The sequence below is a fragment of the Schistocerca gregaria genome, chromosome 4, assembly GCF_023897955.1.
Source record: "Schistocerca gregaria isolate iqSchGreg1 chromosome 4, iqSchGreg1.2, whole genome shotgun sequence".
NCBI lineage: Eukaryota > Metazoa > Arthropoda > Insecta > Orthoptera > Acrididae > Schistocerca > Schistocerca gregaria.
This window is the reverse complement of record NC_064923.1, coordinates 730584691-730607242: the sequence shown is the minus strand read 5'-3', so window position 1 is coordinate 730607242 and position 22552 is coordinate 730584691. Positions and strand designations below refer to the sequence as shown.

Below are 22552 nucleotides of genomic sequence, written 5' to 3'. Positions count from 1 at the left end.
TCATCACATTTAACATTATTTTCAACACCAAATTCATTTTTCTCTTCACACTCTTCTTCAACAACCTCAACACTGTGACTACTGTGTTCTACCACATCCTCATTTTCCTGTTTATTATCTACTGTAATTTGATATGGAATTACTCTGTCATTCTCACTTCCATTGTCCAGCACATGAACATCAGCTTCCACACATACAGCACCAGTGTCAGCATTTTCACTCATTTCACAGGCACTCAACATTCTCACTAAATCATACTCATCAGATCTGTTCTCATCACTATCAACAGCTACTACTGCATTACTACTGTTAAAGAAATTTGTCAATGTGTTTTCTTCTAATTCAAATTCAGATTTTTTACTTTTTTTTTCATCTTTGTTTCCAGATTTAAAAAATTCCCAAAATTCCCTATCAAACTTCATTCTACTCACTTCAGGTTGTATTCTGGGTACAAAATTATGGTATGTTCTATTTGTTCTGCCCCTTCCCCTTCTGAAATTATTACAATGTGCCTGATTGTAATTCCCATGTCTATTTGCTCCATTTCGCCAGACTACGGAAGGGGCAGGTCTTAGTTTACCAGACCATTACTTCTGTTTTCAAAATTGTTACTATTGCTTCCCTGATTTTGCCCCCACTGCCTATTTCTTGGTTCGAAATTCCTGTTCTCAGATCTCTGCCTATCATTTTTCTCCCATTTCTTCTGTCATCATTTCTAAATCTGCTATTAAAATGATAATTGAAAGCTCTGTTATTGTTATTCCTGCTATCATCAGGTCTGTCATTACATCTGTCATTTCTCTCCCATGCTAAATCCAATTTATCTATATATCTAAGGAATTGTTCAATTGTATCATCATGTCCATAGACAAGACTCCACTGTACCCTACTCGGTAACCTATATTTTAGGATATCTATACTTGGATCATTTCATCGTGGTTTATCAATATGTACTAAAGTTCTTAACTGTTGTTCACAAAAAGTTTTTATGCATCCACTAACCGGTTTGAAATTTGGCCCATTCAAAAATTCTGACTTAATTCTAGCTTGTTTAATTTCTGACCAGAATTTGTTCATGAAAGCTTGTTCTATCTCATTAAACGACATTTCCGGTTTGATTGCATCTAATTTTCAAATTATTGCTCATTTTATGAGTCAAGTTGTCTTTAATCTGGAACATGAAATCAACTGGATGTTTATTGCCTTCCCCTGAAAATGTTTTGTATGTTTACATTACTCCACAATGAACTGTAACTACAGAAAGATTTTAGAGCAATGAAATCTTTGATTTCTTGAAATTTAGAATTGAAGTTCGAAATTTCACCTAAACAAGTGTGTACATCTTCTTTTAACTCTGCAAAATTATCATTTGCAATTTTAGTGAGATTTTGTATATTTTTATCTGTTTCTGTGCATTTCTTTACGAAGTCTTTGATGAGTTTTTTCAATTGTAACACTTCTACAGTGGCAACTTTTTCAAAATTCTCCGCAGAATCTAGCCTCTTTTCGAATTTTTAGTTTTCCTGTTTTAAGGTAACAATTTCCCCTTCTATAGTCAATATTTTTCTGAAATTTTCGTCTACTTTTTTCCCAGCATTTTTCTAAACGCTCTTTTGTCTCGCGAATTTGGGTTTCATGGTTGTCTAACTTTTCACCGATAGAATCAAGCTTCTGATCAAAACAGTTTTATGTTCATCAAACAATTTTTCAGTTGTCTTTTTCTGTTCTTCCATCAATCTTTTTTGCTCTTCTATAAGTTGAACTAACCTATTCAAGGCTGATACATTAGGTTAAAATCCACGAAACGGTGTACATACACTATTGTGGTCACTATCCTCTCCGATTTCATTGTCCCGATTAACTACATTATTAGCAGTAATATCTATGGTGTACTCCAAATTTCCATTAACCTCCCCATTATCATCAACTTGCCTATTGTTGTTAACCTCTCTATTATCCTCCATAACGACAAAGCAGACAAAAAACAGTTTCCAAAAGTAAAAATTCAAATAAATTTTGTACTTACAAACAGTTGGTTCTCCAAGTTGTGTTTTCACATACGTACACTTTGTAATGTTACTCACGTTCTTCTTTGTCCTGTTCTCATAAAAATGGAATATTATTTTAACAAGCAGGTTAACTCTGAAAGAAAATACAAGATTAGTTTACAGATTTATACTGTATCCCAGCTCCTCCACCAATTATAACATTCTTAGGAGTTGTTTCACTCATAGTATCTGGCAATCTGTCACAGCACAAGTCCTGAAACAGTAACTGTAAAAAAATAACTACAAAGCTATTTTTTAAATAATTAATCCTGTTTTTTATTACCACTGAACATATATTATAATCTCAAATTAATTAAAAGCATCTTGACAAATCTGAAACAAGTTGTAATATACTTACAATAATGAAATAAATCATGCACAACAAACTACATGCTTTCTGTCTAAAATCCAAAACCAGACTGACTCACTCTGCCAACTCTGTCACTATTTATAATTTCTTAACAATCCTCGACATTGTTTAAAATCATTTTTTGATTAATTAACAATTAAAATTTACACATAAAAACTGAAAATACATATATAAATATATGTCTGCTCAGGACAGTAAGTACACTATGATATTAGTACATGTCTGTTATTTCATTTGAGAATAAACTCTCAAATAAGAAATTGCAATAATACATTTATATTTTTTATTAATTACTAGAGACTCCATTTGTGGCAATTATTCCCTTCATTTACAGATCTTATAGATTAAACAGTTATTTTTTCAGTTATAAGTTTTTCTAGGCGAGTTACATATTTTGTTTACATGTGCGATCCTGAATTAGACTGGTAAATGTTCGTTTTAAATAGGTCTTAATGGGCTGTTATGTTTCAAAGGCCACCTACTTTGTACCTCAGATCTCCCTTTTTGGTTCTCCTTGATTCTCCATAGCTATTTAACCTCATTATTGGTCTCGAGATACAATTTAAACTTAAGTTGGTGGGAAATAGGGTACTGGTAGTGTGATAGCAGAATAGTGACACAACACAGAGATACGAGTTCCCCACTGTTTACTAGTAAGCACATGTACACAATGTGTGTATCTGTTATAAGCATAATAACTCCCACTGCATCATGGGACAGTAATCCTCCATTTACCGAGCCAGAGACACTACATCGCCACAGAGTCCCAGCCCCCCTTAGTGCAGAGCACATGAAGAGAGGCTGCATCAGGGTGTCGTCTGTCTGACTGAGGTGATGTAAGTGTCTTTGTGATGGTGGATGGACTCGAAGACATGTCATAGTTAGCAAGGTGTGCAGGGAATGCCCAAAGAGCGAAGTCAACTGTGCGGCCAACAGGTTGCTGCCGGTGGCATTAGCAGATGATAAAGTAGTCTCAGAAGTGTTTATTTATTTACTCATCAAGTTCTGTAGGACCAAATTGAGGAGCAAATCTCCACAGTCATGGAATGTGTCAGTACATGAAATTACAACATAAGCGTAATAACAAATAAAAATAAATGTTCACGAACCTTAAAAAAATGTCAGTCCATAAGTTTCCGTAAACGCTATCAGCAATACAATAAAAATCAGCTTAATTTTTCAAGGAACTCCATGACAGAATAGGAGTGACCCATGAGGAAACTCTTCAATTTCGATTTAAAAGCGCGTGGATTACTGCTAAGATTTTTGAATTGGAGTGGCAGCTTATTGAAAATGGATGCAGCAGTATACTGCACACATTTTTGCACAAGACATAATGAAGCCTGATCCAAATGCAGGTTTGATTTCTGGCGAGTATTAACCGAGTGAATGCTGCTTATTCTTGGGAATATACTAATATTGGTTACAAGAAATGACAATAAGGAATGTACATATTGAGAGGCCAATGTCAAAATACCCAAACTCGTGAACAGAGGTCGACAAGAGGTTCGTAAATTCACACCACTTATTGCCCAAACCACCCATTTCTGAGCCAAAAATATCCTTTTAGAATGGGAAAAGTTACCCCAAAATATAATACCATATAACAATAGTGAATGAAAATAGCAAAGTAGACTAATTTTCATATTGAACGATCACTCACTTCTGATACCGTTTGAATAGTAAGAATGGCAGTATGAAGTCTTTGAAAAAGATCCTGAACGTGGGCTTTCCATGACAGCTTACTATCTATCTGAACACCTAGAAATTTGAACTGTTCAGTTTCACGTATCATATGCTTGTTCTGTGAAATTAAAATGTCAGGTTTTGTTGAATTGTGTGTTAGAAACTGTAAAAACTGAGTCTTACTGTGATTTAGAGTTAGTTTATTTTCTACAACCCATGAACTGAGGTCATGTACTGCACTATTTGAAACCAAGCCAATGTTGCACACAACATCCTTTACTACCAAGCCAGTGTTATTAGAAAACAGAAATATTTTAGTGTTACCCCTAATACTAGAGGGCTTATCATTTATATAAATAAGGAAGAGGAGTGGCCCCAACACTGATCCCTGGGGCACACCCCACTTGACTGTACCCCACTCAGACCCCACAATACAGCCGTTATCAACCTTGTGAATAATAACCTTTTGCTGCCTGTTGCTAAAGTAAGAGGTGAACCATTTGTGAGCTAATCCCGTTATTCCATAATGGTTCAACTTCTGGAGCAATATTTTGTCATCAACACAATCTAATGCCTTAGTTAAATCAAAAAACATTCCAACCGCTCGAAACCTTTTCTTTAACTCATCCAGTACCTCAGAGAGAAAAGAGAATATAGCATTTTCAGTTGTTAAACGACTTCTAAAGCCGAACTGTACTTTTGGTAGCAAATCGTGTGATATAAAATAATCAATTATTCTTACACACATATCCTTTTCAACAACTTTTGCAAACACTGATGGCATAGAAATAGGTCTAAAATTATCTACATTATCCCCTTCTCCCTTTTTATAAAGAAGCTTTACTACTGAGTACTTTAATCGCCTAGGAAACTGATCATTCCTAAAGGAAAAATTACAAATGTGGCTAAATACAGGGCTAACATGTGCAGCACAGTACTTTAATATTCTGCTAGACACTCCATCATAACCATGAGAGTCCTTAGTCTTCAGTGATATAATTATTGACTCAATCTCTCTCTTGGCTGTATCACAGAGGAGTATTTCAGACATCAATCTCAGAAAGGCATTTGCCAAAAAAAAGTTAACTGATTTCCTGTAGAAACTAAATTTTTGTTTAATTCACGAGCAATGTTAAGAAAATAAATAAATACTGTACATATATCTGATTTATCAGTAAAAGAAATATTTTTACTGCGAACTGACTTCATATCGTCGACCTTGTGCTGCTGAGCAGACACTTCCTTCACAACTGACCATATGGTTTTAATATTATTCTGTGAATTAGCTATTCTTTTTGTATACCACATGCTCTTTGCTTCTTAATAACATTTTTAAGCACCTTACAATACTGTTTGTAATGGGCTACTGTTGCTTGATTTTGACTACTTCTAACATTTTGATATAATTCCCGCTTTGTTCTACATTATATCCTTATCCCACTAGTCAGCCACCAGCGCTGCCCATTACTGCTAGTACCCCATTTAGAATCTTCTAATGGAAGGCAACTCTCAACTCTTTAATTGTTGCTGGCTTTGTGGCAGTGTCTGAAGAGGGAGGAATTTTGGCAGAATCGCCTTGCATACACAGGAGAAATTGCAAAGCGTGCAGTGGTGTAAGCCTGAAAGTTGATGGTGGATGGTGAGTGTAACGTCTAATGAAAAATAGGAGGTGAGTCCAGCCATGTCAGCTTCTGGTGAAACAGGAGTGGTGTAAGTGAAATTGTGTGTGACAGTGCTTGTACCAGACCCCTGGCTGTGTAATATGCAGTAATCATGAGGTCGATATCACATGCCGTGATGGGTATGTCAGCAGGTGGAAAATCATGGAGATTCCCACATACATGGAAATTGACTGACAGGTGCATAGGAGGTGATGGGCCAATACTGTCTGTTGCAACAGGTCTTCTAAAGTCCATGCTGATTTAAGCTGTTTCACTGACACTGTTGTTTGTTTTCCAGCCATTTTGATATCAAAAGGGTTTGTATCACATTTCAACACTCGGTAAGGTCCTGTAAATAGCAGTTGTACAGCGGATTTCACTGTATCTATACATAGCATCATACGAGAACACATGGCCATATCTTCATGACAAAAAATTCATTGTCTCAGTGATGGGAGGGGGTGGTACACGGATGTCTCGCATATGTGTGTGTGTGCACATGCACATCTAAGTCTGGTATATCCTGGTCTACAGAGGCCATGTCATATGTTACCAATAAAGTGGGTAGAATGAGTGGCTTGCTGTATAGTATTTAAGTGAGTGACGCATCGAGGTCACCTTTATGTGCTGTGGGAATGTGCAGGAGAAACCATGGAATGGGCTCCACCCACAATTCTGAGTGACACATGAGAGCAGGTTTCATCGTCCAATGCCACCCTTCCATGAGGCCATTGGATTGGAGGTAGTAGGCAGTTGTGTGGAACTGTTGACATCCATATAAGTGGCATAAGTCATTGAAAAGTTGGGATTCAATCTGCCCACCTGGATCTGATTTTTAAGGAGGCTGGGCAGCCGAATCTGGCAATCCAAATTTTGATGAAAGTTTTTGCTAGTGTCTCTGCTGATATGTAAGAAATGGGCATGGCCTCCACCTATTGTGTCACATGAGCTGTCATTGACAGAATGTAATAGTAACCATGTGATTCGGGAGTAGCACTACAATGTTATTGTGTTTGTGCTGGAACCACCTCTTTGGAATCAGAAATACCGAATGGGGGCTGTGCATGGCGGCCAGTTTTTGCCTGTAGGCATGGAATGAAGGTTCTGGCCCATGTGGCACAATCTTTTTAATGTTAGGCCAGGCAAATGGTTCCATGATGGTGCACATGCCCATATGTGCAAGGCTGTCGGAACTGCACAACTGCTATCGTTGCAGGTTCGAATCCTGCCTCAGACTTGGATGTGTGTGATGTCCTTAGGTTAGTAAGGTTTAAGTGGTTCTAAGTTCTAGGGGACTGATGACCTCAGATGTTAAGTCCCATAGTGCCCAGAGCCATTTGAACCATTTTTGCAAGGCTGCAGAGTAGGTCAAAATTTATCCTGCAACAAGGCTCTGGGATGACTGGTCCACACCTTTAATGTATTACATATTGGCAGTGAACTGTGCTACAAAATCTACACGGTAGAATCTCCTGTGTGCAGACTCCACCAACATGTTGTAGACTACATTTGACAATGTGCTGTGGTCTGTATATATGGTAAGGAGTATGTCCTCATCATCATCTTGAAAGTGATGAACTGTTTCATACATGGCTAATATTTTGCAGTCAAATGTGAAGTACTTTTTCTGGGTGTCAGTAAGTCTGTGTGGGAAAAACGTGAGCCGCTGATTGATTCTGCTGATCTCTCTCTGTAAATCGGCCCCAGTAACATAATTGCTTGGCATCAGATGTGATAATTAGATGTGAATTGGGTGATAGGTGAGTGAGGGTCATGGGGTGTAACAGGTTCTTTTGTTTGCTCCAAGGTTGTCAGTATTTGTGGTGTCCAATCATGGTATCGTTTACCACATGCATTCTTGACACTGAGGTATCAAAGTCTCAGGCCTGTGGTAATAGGTTCCTGTAGAAATTTATGACCACCAAAAAGCTACGCAGCTCTTGGTAGTTGTTGGGAGGTGGAAGAGGCATATGTGGTCAGTTTTCTCAGGGGTAGGATACACCCGAGATACACAAGATATGTCTATGTGGTGTCCAATAAAGGTCACATGGGGTTGCCAATGTTGGAACTTGTCATCATTTATTGTGACCACATGAGAGGCCAGGTTATCGTGACAATACACACATAGTGGTCATGGTCTTGTCCATTTTGTGAAAAGATTATGATGTCATCTCAATAGGCATAACAAAAAGGCAAATTGAACAGTAACCTATCAATAAATCTTTGCCATATCTGTGCCACGATTTCTTTTTTTTCCCCCATAAAGCAAGTAGAGGAACTCAAAGAGACTGAATGCCCTGATTATCTCAGTATTTGGCACATCTTCATCTGCAATTAGAATTTGCAGGTATGCTGCTTTGTGATCGAAGACGCTGAAAATTTGTACCCGGGCCAAGACATGGGAAAAATCGTGCACTTTCAGAGTGGGGTAGCTTTCAATGATTGTACAGGCATTGAGGTAGTGGTAGTAGCTACATACACACCAAATACAATACTTTTTAGGAACTAGTTTAATTGTGGAGGCACAAGCATTGTCTGATGGCCTGGCTATGCCAGCTTGCAAAAGTTGTTCACTGCAGCTTTAGCTGCTTTCAGTTTGTGGGAAGCTAGGTGATAGACAGGAGGACATGGTGTGGTTGTAATGTGGTCTCTGTTCTGTCCTGCATGGTACAGATAGTATGTGGTTTAATGGGGGAACATGGCGTGAGTCCAGGAAGTGGGGCATGACACGATTTACCGTCACGATTAATGTCACACTGCATTGTCTCAGGAGTGCTCTCAGGAAGGGGTTCTGACACATTACTAACCTGAAAAGTATCTGTAGTAGCAGCAACACAGTAGTGATCAGTGCCAAGATGACAAAGGTTGTCGAAACGCTACTAAGCTGCATGTAGTGATGCAGTGGCAGCCAGAATTCATCTCCATAGCTGTACATTGGTGAGGTGTGTGACCTCATTTTCATAATGTAATGATGAGTACTCAGCTGCCCTTAATCATAACTGGTTGAAAAGTGCTTCACTTTGTAGCTTTGTGTTCAGTGGTGTGTTGAGTGGCAGCAGTGTGACGGGGTGTTGCAGTGCCAGCAGGCAATGTATCACTGACCACACCATGGTTCAACTGCTGGCCACCCCATTTTAATTGTAGGGTGTGATTTAAGTCTGGCAGTTTTTGGTAGTGCTGGAGGAAGTCAGTTGCCAGAACTGGTTCAACTGTCTCTGCCACTAGGCATGGTCATGGTATTTGCATATACGTGCTGAGGTTGAGCCTGATGTCTGCAGTTCCAGCAAATGTGATTACAGTGTCATTGACCACATGCACTTGCAGTGCGATGGCGACAATACGGCAGCATGAGAACAGGTGGTAGATAGCTTACATTGGCCTTGGTATCAAAGAGGAAATACATGTGCAGGCACCTATCGTGGACAAATAGTCAGTGACCATCTGCCCCATCAAACGCTGCATTGTTGCTGTTATGGTCTGGTGTACAGAGGCATCTTGTTAAATAATAGTAGCCTGGTGTACCTATGTCAGGTCGGTGTTCTAGCTTGTATGGACGCAGGGTTGTCTGCAGCACTGTACATCCTGCCCTGGTGTGGAACCAACCGTAGCATTGTGTGGTGGGCATGGAAGCAGGCAATGCACTTTGTCAGCATAGCTTTTGTTTACACTCAGAGTTGGGGCAGTGGCCAGCTGGGAGGGTGACAACTTTGGCCATCATTATAGGTGCCTTTCACCTACAAAATTGGTTTCAGTACAGGCATGTCGATGGCAGTGGCAGTGTAGTGCTGTTCTGTGTCGATTTCAATGTGGTGTTGTGACTATGCCTTCATCCTGTTGGAAAACCGAAGTTAAACTCCAGTGGTGTATCCTCAGCTAGCATCTCTGTTTGGATGTTCTTTGGCAGTTTTAGAAGCCAGCGTGCCCATAGTGAGTGATCAGGCAATAGTGTTGGGTCAAACAGAACTCACAATTGGTGACAGAGCAAAGATGGAGTGCTGTCATCCAAATTAGTTTGGTTGACAATGAGATGCAGCTGCTGTCATTACAGTTAGTGTCTTGGCAGTTTCGTATCTGCGAGAAGCCAAAATGTCCAAAAGCAAGTTGCTATGAGGATCCACACTGTATCTGTAGTGATTAAGATGAGTGGCGAACTTGTTGTCACCCCCAATGATGCCATTGGGTGACATCATTGCTGAGGGCAAACCACACTGCTGGATAATTCATTTGGAACAATGGTAGTTTTGCTTTGTGGTGGATGGTATGATGGCTCTCAGTGGTTTGGTTCTGAGGCACCATTGTGAGGTGGGTGTGGCCTGGAGTGGGAGACATGGGAGAGTTGATGTACCATTGTGAGGTGGATGTGGCCTGGAGTGGGAGACACAGGAGAGTTGATGTGCAAAACGGGAAGAAAATGTAGCTCAAAGTGAGCATGATGAAGCAGGTTATGATGCGGCATGGGAGGTGTCTACATCAAGTAGCGATGAGTATAGACTTGGGTGTCTGTTTGAAGAACAGCCGTGCTTTCAAGTGAAGTTCTGGGGCCAGTGCGGTAGGTACGACTTTCCCTATGACAGATGTCTCAGATGGTGAGAAATGTTTGTGAGAGTGTGCGTAAGGTCCTGACACCATAAAAAAGGGAGGTGTTTTCCATTTGTTATCCAGTAGCACTGTCTGTGTCTCATGGAGTTTATTTTGGATGTGCAGTTATTCAACATGTGGCTGATGTGGGTGTGACATCATTCAAGTCAGAAAGCAATGGTATCTGACCTTGTTGAAGCGAGGTCATGAAAAACGTTTTCGTAGTCCATATACAAAGCATGGTGCTGGTCCGGAATCAAGTCGGTTGTGGCAGCTGGGATATGAGTGACGTCGTAATCTATCTTGTGGAACATGTGTTTAGTCATGCAATGTTTTGTGCTGTGTGAAAGTCAAAGGCACTTAGATTAAAATTTGTTTTGGAATCAGGCATACATTGTTTATTGTGACTCTGTGCTGCACTTTTGTTTGAAATACCAGGAATAGATTCACTTGGGGTCAAATCTGGAATGTTTATTGTGAAGTCACTTGGTAAATTTGAAACTTTTCATGGCACAGTTCACTACTCGGCATCAGTGGTGATGTGAAGTTAGTCCAAAGATGCAATGAATGATGAAGAGGTTGTTGCTTCATAATTTTGCACTGTAGTATCATCTAAGCCTTCACATATAGTAGGTGATTTCACATATGGATTGTTCATGGAATTCATGAGCACCTGTTGAGAGATGTTGTTGACATTGCTGAAGAAATGATGAGGTCATACCGTTTGTAATAGCAGCATTCTCAATGGAGTAACTGATGTGGCAGATTTTTGACTTAACAGCAAAATCATGGTGCCTCATGCAAATTTGGGGTCACCACTTTGGGAAATTGGATACCAGCAGTGTGACAGTAGAACAGTGACACAGCATAGAGGTATGATTGCCACCATCTTTATAACTAAGCACATATACATAACACATGTAAGCATTACAATCATACAGGGAATATCAACTCCCACTGCCTAGTGGGGCAGGGCTCCTCCATTTACCATGTTAGAGATGTTATGCTGCCACAACTGTACAGCCAAGCTGTATTTTTTTCCTTTTGTTAGCAGTCTCCTCATTTAACATTATTATTAAGTTATAAATACACAGTCTTACAAAACTATGAGGCATTTTGTGTAGACTGGCATCAAGAGTTAATAGACAGCAAAAATTTATGCATCTACTTCTAAATTGGTAAAATTAAATCATCTCCACCAAACAGGATGTTCAGCTACAATACCTGACAAAAGGGGCATTTCAACAGATAACATAATATTTTGATAAAGCTTTTGTTCACTGTAAATATCAACACTTTCCTCCACTGTTGTAAGAGTAGAGCCTGAGATCGCAATTACTTCTCAGTCTTCATTTTGCCTCAAAACATTTAGTCAAATTGTACTGTCAGAGGTCTGTTTATGTACCTTAGCAAATTTTTGGAAAATTCAGGATGGAATGTAACACTATTATGAAAAGGAAAGTTACTACTCACCATATAGTGGAGATGCTGAGTCACAGACAGGCACAACAAAAAGACTGTCAAAGAAAGCTTTTGGCCAAACAAGCCTTAGTTAAAAATAAATGATGACCCCCCCCCCTTAGACACACACACACACACACACACACACACACACACACACACACACACACACACACTATAGTGTGGGTACAGTTGCCTTAGACTGCAGCCATGTGTGTGAGCTGTGTTTGCAGGAGTGTATGATCTATTTTTGATGAAGGCCTTACAGGTCGAGAACTTTATTTGGAACACTCTTTTTGTTGTGCTTATTTGTGACTCAGCAGTTCTCTTAGGTTGTTCGCAGATGATGCTGTAATTTACCGTCTAGTAAGGTCATCCGAAGACCAGTATCAGCTGCAAAGCGATTTAGAAAAGATTGCTGTATGGTGTGTCAGGTGGCAGTTGACGCTAAATAACGAAAAGTGTGAGATGATCCACATGAGTTCCAAAAGAAATCCGTTGGAATTCGATTACTCGATAAATAGTACAATTCTCAAGGCTGTCAATTCAACTAAGTACCTGGGTGTTAAAATTACAAACAACTTCAGTTGGAAGGACCACATAGATAATACTGTCGGGAAGGCGAGCCAAAGGTTGCGTTTCATTGGCAGGACACTTAGAAGATGCAACAAGTCCACTAAAGAGACAGCTTACACTACACTCGTTCGTCCTCTGTTAGAATATTGCTGCGCGGTGTGGGATCCTTACCAGGTGGGATTGACGGAGGACATCGAGAGGGTGCAAAGAAGGGCAGCTCGTTTTGTATTATCGCGTTATAGGGGAGAGAGTGTGGCAGATATGATACACGAGTTGGGATGGAAGTCATTACAGCATAGACGTTTTTCGTCGCGGCGAGACCTTTTTACGAAATTTCAGTCACCAACTTTCTCTTCCGAATGTGAAAATATTTTGTTGAGCCCAACCTACATAGGTAGGAATGATCATCAAAATAAAATAAGAGAAATCAGAGCTCGAACAGAAAGGTTTAGGTGTTCGTTTTTCCCGCTCGCTGTTCGGGAGTGGAATAGTAGAGAGATAGTATGATTGTGGTTCGATGAACCCTCTGCCAAGCACTTAAATGTGAATTGCAGAGTAGTCATGTAGATGTAGATGTAGATGTAGATGGTGAGTAGCTACTTTCCTCTTCATAATATTGTTAGTAGATTTTTGTTCAGTAAAATCTATAGTCTGCTTGAAATCTTTATTTACATCTTTAAACAGCTTATTAATATCATTACTCACTTAGTCATACTGCTTAATAATTTCAGAATGTAACTATCCTCTTATAAAGTTGAAATGGGAACTGTGATTCAGATAATTATTGTTTGTTTCTAGTTTTTCCTGATGTGAGTCAGCGCTGTGTTGATCTATCTTGTTATTAGTGATATCTAACTTGAAATCTGTTTCAGCAGTAGCCTGCTCAGCCTAAACAACCTGAGTCTATATTTTTTCATTTAAGTCAGAGATCGTTTCACCTATTTTATCATTTGTTTTATGTAACTTAGTATTTAATTTAGCACCCTTCTCATCTGTTTTCATATAAAACTTCTTTAGATCTGCTTTTAAGTCAGCATTACTGCCCTCTAGCATATCATTCAGTTCTTTAGAAAATATTTTAAAAATATCTTTTAAATGCTCCTTCATAATAGTAGACAGCACTGGAATTCACCAGAATTAGTTGTGTAGCTCACTGTGTCAAGTTGCTGAAGGCAAACCAGGTCACTACATGTGGTGAAACTGGGTTGTTGTAGGTTGGTCAGCAGCTGCCATTGATTCTGATAGTTGCTGGTAATCTCAGTTGCTGGCCACTGTAATATAACTTTTGCATTTCTTACTTTTATGTTTTCATCCTCTTTAAAAGCAAAGAGAAAAGATGAGGTGGTAGTAGCCCAGCATAGAGCCTGTGCCTACCGTCAGGTATTTTTGACTTTCAGATGTTAAAAGACAGAGCAGTTTTTGTTCTTGTACGAGTTGTTGGAAGGAAGGTTTCGCTCAGTGAGTGAACGAGTGAGAACCGCCATTTTTTAGCGAGTAATTGCAGACCGCCATTGTGTGTATTTTCTATGTGCATCGAACAGAAATATAGTAGTGTTTTATTAACAGAATATTTGTGAGAGTTATTATTATTTCAAGTAGTAATGCAATAAGAAGAACGGAAGCCCACCTGTGTACTTCAGAAAATTTACGAAGATCCGAATATAACAACATGGCCACAGTCAAGGAGACGGCGATCGGACATAATATTAATAATTGGTACGCATAAAATACTATGAAGACGATTCATTTATATAAATATAAACTAAAATGATTCCTTTCCCGTTACCGGCAATGCCTATCTTATTGTGCTTGTCCTTCATGCCAAAGAATTAATCTCTTTAATTCATTCATTTTAAAAAAGCCACACATTCCAACGTTTTATTATCATTTATTCCCTATCCTATTACATTATCATTTTATTATATTATAAAGTGGCGACCGTGACAGGATGATACGTAGTGGGCAAAACTTCGAGTACTAGTATTGTTAGGAAAATGAATATACATGTATGTTAACAATTTCTTTATGTTCCATGTACGCTGATGATGTGACGGAGACGGTGATGTGATACTGAAAGCAAATAATAAATAAATTAGAAGGAAGAGGACGACAATACCAAGAACGTACAACAAAGCACAATAGAGGACGTAACAGTTACAAGACAACAATCAGGTAGGACCGCGCAATGCATATAGAAAATGCGTTCCCAGTAAGCATATTAGAAAACCCAAACACCTATTTCCTAAAATCCAGAACCTAAAGCTTCAGAGATTAACGCTATTGTATTCGAGTAGAGACAATGACATTTCTTTATTAGTACTGAAAATATATTGACCGAACAACAACTGAGATTACAATTACATACAGCTGTATATGCATTTTTAGCGTGAGAAGTACCAGGAAAGTGAAATCTAAAGAGAGAAAATACTGATTTTGATAACTGTAGTGCCTTAAGAGTTTCTATAATGGAGAGTCAAAACAATAAGGAAATGTCATTCGAAAATCAAAATGCCAATGTAGTGGATGTGCATTTACAAAACGCAACAATGAGTGGTTTAGAACCATTAAGCGGTGATTATTTGGATGCTGGGCGCAACATGCCATTGTTGCATTCGACGCCCGTGAATACAGAACATTTCATTACCAGCAATACTTTGATTACAATAGACGAAATTAATGACAACTCAAGGCAGGAGAATATCTTAAATGAACGTAGTACGCGCAGTACAGACGCAGATGCTGACAGGCGTAGGCTGGAAATGAATAGAGAAGATATGCAAGCATTATTTCGAGCTTTAACAGAAACTATACAAAGTAACATGAACACAATTAATTCAAAGATGTCGAGTTTAGACATAATACAAGCAGACATGACTAACATGAAAGCAGACATGACCACAGTAAAGTCCGAGATCGCGAAGGTAAATACAAACATGACGCACATTCAGGTGAGGTACAAAGTTTGCGTACAGAACTCAATAACATGGATACGAAGTTCACACAGCAGATTTCGCAAATCTCCACGGAGGTGGATAGGAAAATTAATGAACAAGTGCAAATTTCAGTTCATGATATGGGTGAGAAATTAAAACGCATAATGAGAGAAAATTTTGAGACACTAACACACACATATCGACAGGAGCTATCCGGTATTAGAGAAACCCAAGAGAATTTACAGGCAATGCAAAAGAATACGCAGGTTAACTTAGACAATGTACAATCAGAAGTAGCGAAACTACATTCTTTCTGTAACGACTTGCCAGAAAATGTAGAGGAAATCACAGTGGAGATAGGGTTACTCAAGTTAGAACACAAGAGAATCAACTCAGACATTGTGCAGCTTTACGAAACGGTAAAGAGTAATACAAAGGACGAAAACACAACGTTCGCAGAAAAATGCGTACGTGAACAGCGCACTTATGTGGAAGCAGTAAAGGAAGTAATGGGGGAAAAGGAAAAAGAAATCTTAAAACGCATAGAACAGGATATCAGACAGGTAGAACAAAGGTTAAGGGACGAAATAGTTAGCAAACCAAGTACGGTAATATCATCGCCGGGGACAGTAAGCGGAGCGCTAAACAGCCATCCGCCAGTGGGCGGAATCAGTGGCGCGGACAACAATGCCCAACCCACGCCGCGCGACCGCATGTCGACGCACGTCGCAAGCAACGGGCAAAATTTTTGTGAAACAAATATACCGTCACTGCAGGGAAATGCTGTTCCGCCCTCCTGGACAGCGTTGTTAATGGATGAGAGCTTAATAAAACATCGACAGTTTCCCGTATTCTCAAATGAGCAAAAGCGAATGCACCCGGTAGTGTTTGGCCGAGCCTTTAGAAATGTACTGCCGAGGACTTGGACAGAAGCTCAAAAGATCAAATATGTAGTAGGACATACCGAAGGTGATGCCCTTTTGTGGGCTACGGAGATGTCAGAACTTTGCGAGACATATGATCAGTTTGAGAATGCATTTTTAGATAAATACTGGTCTACAGCTATCCAGGAGAGGTTAAGACGAGAGGTATTTAACCCAGTACCATATCATTCAAAATTCGGGGGGCTAAGAAACTATTTTGAAACATATCTAAACAAGACCCGTTACTGGAATAATCCGATCTCTCATGTAGATGTATTGAAAATCTTAAAGAACAAGATACCTGCAAATGTTAGGGAAAAATTAGTAATTGTTCCCGAATATGACCTTGAGTATTTTCTTTCAGTGCTCAACTCAATAGATCTGATTCATGAGGATGGGCAAGCCATGCCTAGTTATCGTAATGGTAATGAACACTACCCAACCGGAAAGAACAACTATGGTAACGGCAATGGATTTGGAAACTATAGTGGTCGTGTGCGTATGAATGAATGGTATCCGTATGCACCGCCGCGTCACAACGGCAATCCGTACAATCGGCCTACCCACCAGCCACAGGGTGACCAAGGGTACGAAAGTAAATATCAGCCCCATAGGTACGGCAATGGCCGAGACATTAGGAATCCGAGGGAAAACTTTGACAACAGGCGACAAGGAAATGCAAATTACCAGGATCGGAATATGCAACACAGGGATCTGAGAGAGAACAGGCAGCCAGTACAATCAAATCGAAACAACCGGGACATGAACTGGCGAGCACGCGAACATACAGTGAACATAGTAGAAATTACGGCAGAGAATGAATCCATACCTTTACCACCCCCAAGCAATAGTAATCGAGCGTGACTAGAGGAAGAAGGTAATGAACTGTCAATGTGCCACAGTACTAATATGAGCGACATAAACACTAACACGAACAGGGATGGAAAGGAGGAAGTAGAAACTGAAACAAACCTACACATACAGCACATCCGGAATCTATTTTTAAGGTATGATAAGGACACAGAAATGAAAGAAGACCTGTTTACTGAGGAGAAAGGAACAACACCCAAGGTAAGTGAAATTATTCAAGCAATAATAAAGGTAAAAGTAGGTAGGAGGTTTGTCACTCTATGACGATTAAACCGATTGGCGCTCGGTTCCTCTCCAGCTAGGGGGTACAATATTTATATTTTCGTTACCCTCTCCCTCTTCTACTGTACTGTTTAGTCAATAAGGAATGTTCAATTTTCTTCTACTATCTAAAATGCAGAGATGAGAATGCAACCTAGTCGTTAGAGGTTGTTCTTGTAATTTTGGTATTGAGCTTTCTTAAGACTTAAATATCTATAGAAACACAAGAAACTTTTTCATATTCCTTAAGAGAACACTAAATATATGGGAAGAAAGAAAACAATTGTACACAATAGTGGACGAGTGAAAATCATTAGATTACGTAGTTACAATACATAAAAATAATTAAACAAGAGTGATGGAAAAGAAAGGAATTCAAAGCGCGCGAGGTTTGAGCTAGCGGCACGAGCGATGAAGAGTACTGAGACGCGCAGCCGCGCTTGGAGCGGAGTGTACTTACAACAATTACATACGAAGCGGCTAACAGCTGATCATAGGGGTCGAGTAGGCAAAAAGCACGGTCGAGTTCAGTGTCCTCAGCTAGATGCGCAAAGACACACTGCGCATTGCGACGGAAACCATTCTAGAATTTAAGCGAATCGGCATTCACGCTGCGCTGCCAACTGGACAAAACAGAAGCGACATGAAATGAAGTACCTATCAGTTCATTACTCTAATGTAAATCAGTTACACAAACAAAACAAACACAGACATTTATCCCCAAGATGGAGACTATAGTGTAAAGAGCACTAATTTTAAGAGTATATCATTAAGTTAAGCATATGTAGTTTTAAGAAAAGGACTGCATCGGTGCAAGTAAAGTATAAGGAGCGTAGAATACGCTAAAATTGTGAACTTAACTTAGGCTATTGAATGTACATAGTTAGAAATAAGTATGAGTATTCAAAGGAGAAGAAAATATACACAGATATTCCTATCAGACTATATACAACAGTATTAAGACAAGTTTAAAAGAAAAGTAACAACATGTACACTTAAAAGAACACGATTAGCACTGAACTTTATTGAGAACTAAGCTGCTTACATACAGTACGCAAGTCAGCGACAATGGGAAACGTAGAATGAAATATACACATAAAAAAGTGCGTGTGACGGAGACGTAAACTACAAAATAACATATCGTACGAGATTTAGCGAGAGGAGCAATTGTGCACTTATAAGACTACACTTCTTTATAGACAACATTAGAATTAGCGAGCATGACGCATAGGGAGAATACATACCCACAAATTTGCTATTACAGAACTCACTTATGTTAGTTGCTATTAATTACATGGTACCTTATACGAAAAGCATAAGCAGCTGAGTAAAACTGTCAACATGAATCGTACAACTTGCGGGAGATAAGCTAAGTAAATACGAAAACCAACCAATACGCACACAACGTAATTATATGAACTAAAACAAAATAACTGAGGTAAGTACTGTATGTTTAAAAAGAGCAATATACAGAAACAAATTAATTTCACTGCTGGATAATACTTGGAAGTAGAGAGAGTGTGAAAAGTTTTAGATTCGATTGGTGGTATTAATTAGTTAATCTACGTTTGTGGTGACATAACATGCATGAATGAATCTAGGAAGAGAATGAAAGTGTATTAGAGTAATATGAGTTTATTTATATTTGCGAGAAGAAATAAATAGGGCGGTGGTTCTAGTGTAAGAACCCTGTAGGTAATACATGAGTATAAATGGCGATTTATGTGGAAGATTTTTTAATGAATAATTACATGGATATACGGCGATGAATATGAAGATTAATTTTGCAGTGGTGCCTAGGAAAGGGCCACGAAGGCGATGTAAGAAAGAATAGATTATATAGTTTTAAGTCTTAGAATGAATGGTTGTATGAGTGTGGAAAGCAAAGTATGATGATGTATGTACGGTAAGTAATTATGAAAATGACCATCTTGAAGAAGCAGTGAAGAATAAAGAAGAAACAGTGGAGTCCATAGTAACAAAGGTACACGCTACATTTAAAGTACACTACAATACAGTGATCTGCTACACAGGCATCAGAAAGTAAAACAAATTAGTATGAAAAATATTTCTTCAGCGACTAACTGTTACAGCTTCAGCAACTATAAGGTGAATATTAATGAAAGTATGATATACGATTTGTATGAGGAACGAGCACAAAATGCAGTGAAACAATATTTTGTACACTGAGTTCTTGACACACGCAGAAGCGAAAACAGTACTTTAACATAAGCACGTTCTTCTTTCGCGGGAATGAATTATGAGTGGAATTACACATGGCAAAAATACAGTAAAAGTATCGGCCACACGTTACAAAGGGTAAACACGTACATGTCGTCGCATCAATAAGGCAGAAATATGACTTGAAATATGTGTACATGAATGTGTAATATTACGACGATTAACAAGCAGTGATGAAGTCAGGATTGTCAAAGGAAAAACATCCTACACACTCGCTCACAAACGAGCACTTGTAAATATTGTACGTAGTATGGTGTCTATCAAATGCCACGGATAGAATAAGTACACTAACGACGCACTACAAGTAGCAATCTTAGAAGTAGCTTGATCTTTGAAGCAGACCTTAGCAAATCTTCTTTTTCCATGTAGTGAGTAGTGCTGGAACGTATTTTCTATGTGGTTTTGTGAAGGTATAAACGCGCAGGAGGTCGGGCCTGCAAGTCAAGAGAAGAAAATGCAAATATTCAGAACAAATGAAAGATTCCTTCTAATTTACTTATTAGTGTGTAAAACGATACCAAACATGGAATCCATAAATGAAAACTGAAGGTGAATTGTACATTTAGTTGTCAACTATATTATGGTCAATGTTGAAGTCTATGTAAAATGTATGTATGTACTGCTTTCTGTGTGTATCTGTGAACGTAAAAATGCGCAAGTCGGTCCTGCAAGACAAGAACGAAAAAGGTGCCAACATTCTGAACAAATGCAAGATTCCTTCTAATTTACTTATTGGTGTGTAAGATGCTGTTTAACATGAAGTCCATATACGAAGTGTGAATGTGGACTGTACATTTATTTGCCAACTATATTATTGTCAATGTTGAAGTCTATGTAAAATGTATGTATGTACTGTTTTCTATGTGTAGTTGTGAACGTAAAAACGCGCAGGAGGTCGGTCCTGCAAGAAAGGAACAGGAAACCCAAATATTCAGAATAAATTAAAGATTCCTTCTGATTTGCATATTAGTGTGTAAGAGGGTGCATGTCATGGAGTCCATATATGAAATGAGTATGAATTGTAAATTTGTATGTCGACTTTATTATTGTCAACATTTTTGTCTATGTAAAATGTATGTACTATTGTCAATTTTATGTGAAATTTTATTCTTGAAAAGGAACCATTTATGTATGTATGTGAAGTGCAATGCGACGGACGAGTAAAACACTCGCACGTGTGAAGTAATACAAAAATGTTAAGGCCTAATAATAGTGAAAATAACGGCTGAGCCGTAGTAAGAGTAAACGCTACAATGTGGCGAAGTGAATACAGTGAGTGTGATGCGTGTGCGACGGAAAAATGAGAGGAAATCCGTATAACCACGAGTTGTGGTGTGAGGACCGCTGAACTACAATGAACAACGGAAGACAATAGTTCTGCAGTGCGGCCCTTACCTCACCTTGCTGTACGAAAACCTCGTCCAGGCGCGAGATGATGTATTGGTGTTCTTCGGGTTGAGCGTTGGAGCTGAATCCGTTGTATCCAGTCTCCGGACTGGAGGGCATATACAACACCAACTTCATGAACCTGGAGCAACATTACGATGGATGCGCGGACAGTGCTGCTGCTCACGTGGCGCTCGCGTCACTGCGACGGGCGTGGTGAACAATGGGCTGCTGCTAGCCATAAGCGCAGCGAACAATGAGATAGCGTGTGCTGAAAAGACACCTTCTCAGAACGGCCAATGAACCAAAAGCCAGTGAGAAAAACAATTTTTAAAACATGGTGAGGACAATTTACGAAATGTAAAAGTTTTCCCCTGTCCATACAGCTTAACAAGTATAATGAAAAATCACAGACTAAGACGTTAGCACAACATGGACATACGATTATGTAATATAAATATATGTGAATGTCGTTATGTGATATAAGTGTACATGAATGTATTTATATGTATGAATTTGTAATGAACTAGGAAATGAACTTTGTAGACTTACTTGTAGTAGCTTAAGGGTATTAAAACTCCATTGACTTGCACCAAATGACTCAACATGAGCCCCAAGGTAAATAAGGCTACTGTATACTGTCTCACTAAATAAAGAGACTTATTCCCGACAGTATACAGTAGGGGGGCAATTGTGATATACCTTTTGCATTTCTTACGTTTATGTTTTCATCCTCTTTAAAAGCAAAGAGAAAAGATGAGGTGGTAGTAGCCCAGCGTAGAGCCTGTGCCTACTGTCAGGTATTTTTGACTTTCAGATGTTAAAAGACAGAGCAGTTTTTGTTCTTGTACTAGTTGTTGGAAGGAAGGTTTCGCTCAGTGAGTGAACGAGTGAGAACCGCCATTTTTTAGCGAGTAATTGCAGACCGCCATTATGTGTATTTTCTATGTGCATCGAACAGAAATATAGTAGTGTTTTATTAACAGAATATTTGTGAGAGTTATTATTATTTCAAGTAGTAATGCAATAAGAAGAACGGAAGCCCACCTGTGTACTTCGGAAAATTTACGAAGATCCGAATATAACAACACGGCCACAGTCAAGGAGACGGCGATCGGACATAATATTAATAATTGGTACGCATAAAACACTATGAAAACGATTTATTTATATAAATATAAACTAAAATGATTCCTTTCCCATTACAGGCAATGCCTAGCTTATTGTGCTTGTCCTTCATGCCAAAGAATTAATCTCTTTAATTCATCCATTTTAAAAAAGCCACACATTCCAACATTTTATTATCATTCATTCCCTATCCTATTATATTATCATTTTATTATATTATACCACCAATCTTCCTATTCAATGACTTAATAATCTTCTATGATTGATCCTTTGCTAAAAACTTTTGATTGTTGCATATCAACAAAATTATTTTTTCTTTAATGTTTGATTTTCTGTGCATGTACGTACCTGCTCATTTCTTCATAATGTTGCATTGCTTACTCACTTGTCAATAACGACAATGATAACTTGCCAATAAAACTCCTATTAA

The 22552-nt window shown here is 38.8% G+C and overlaps 1 protein-coding gene across 11 annotated transcripts in view; it reads left to right on the top strand.

The window, feature by feature from the left end:
* The window catches only part of LOC126267304 (uncharacterized), a 124413-nt gene that overhangs the window by 10628 nt on the left and 91233 nt on the right, over positions 1–22552 (top strand). The gene's annotated exons all lie outside the window — the stretch shown is intronic.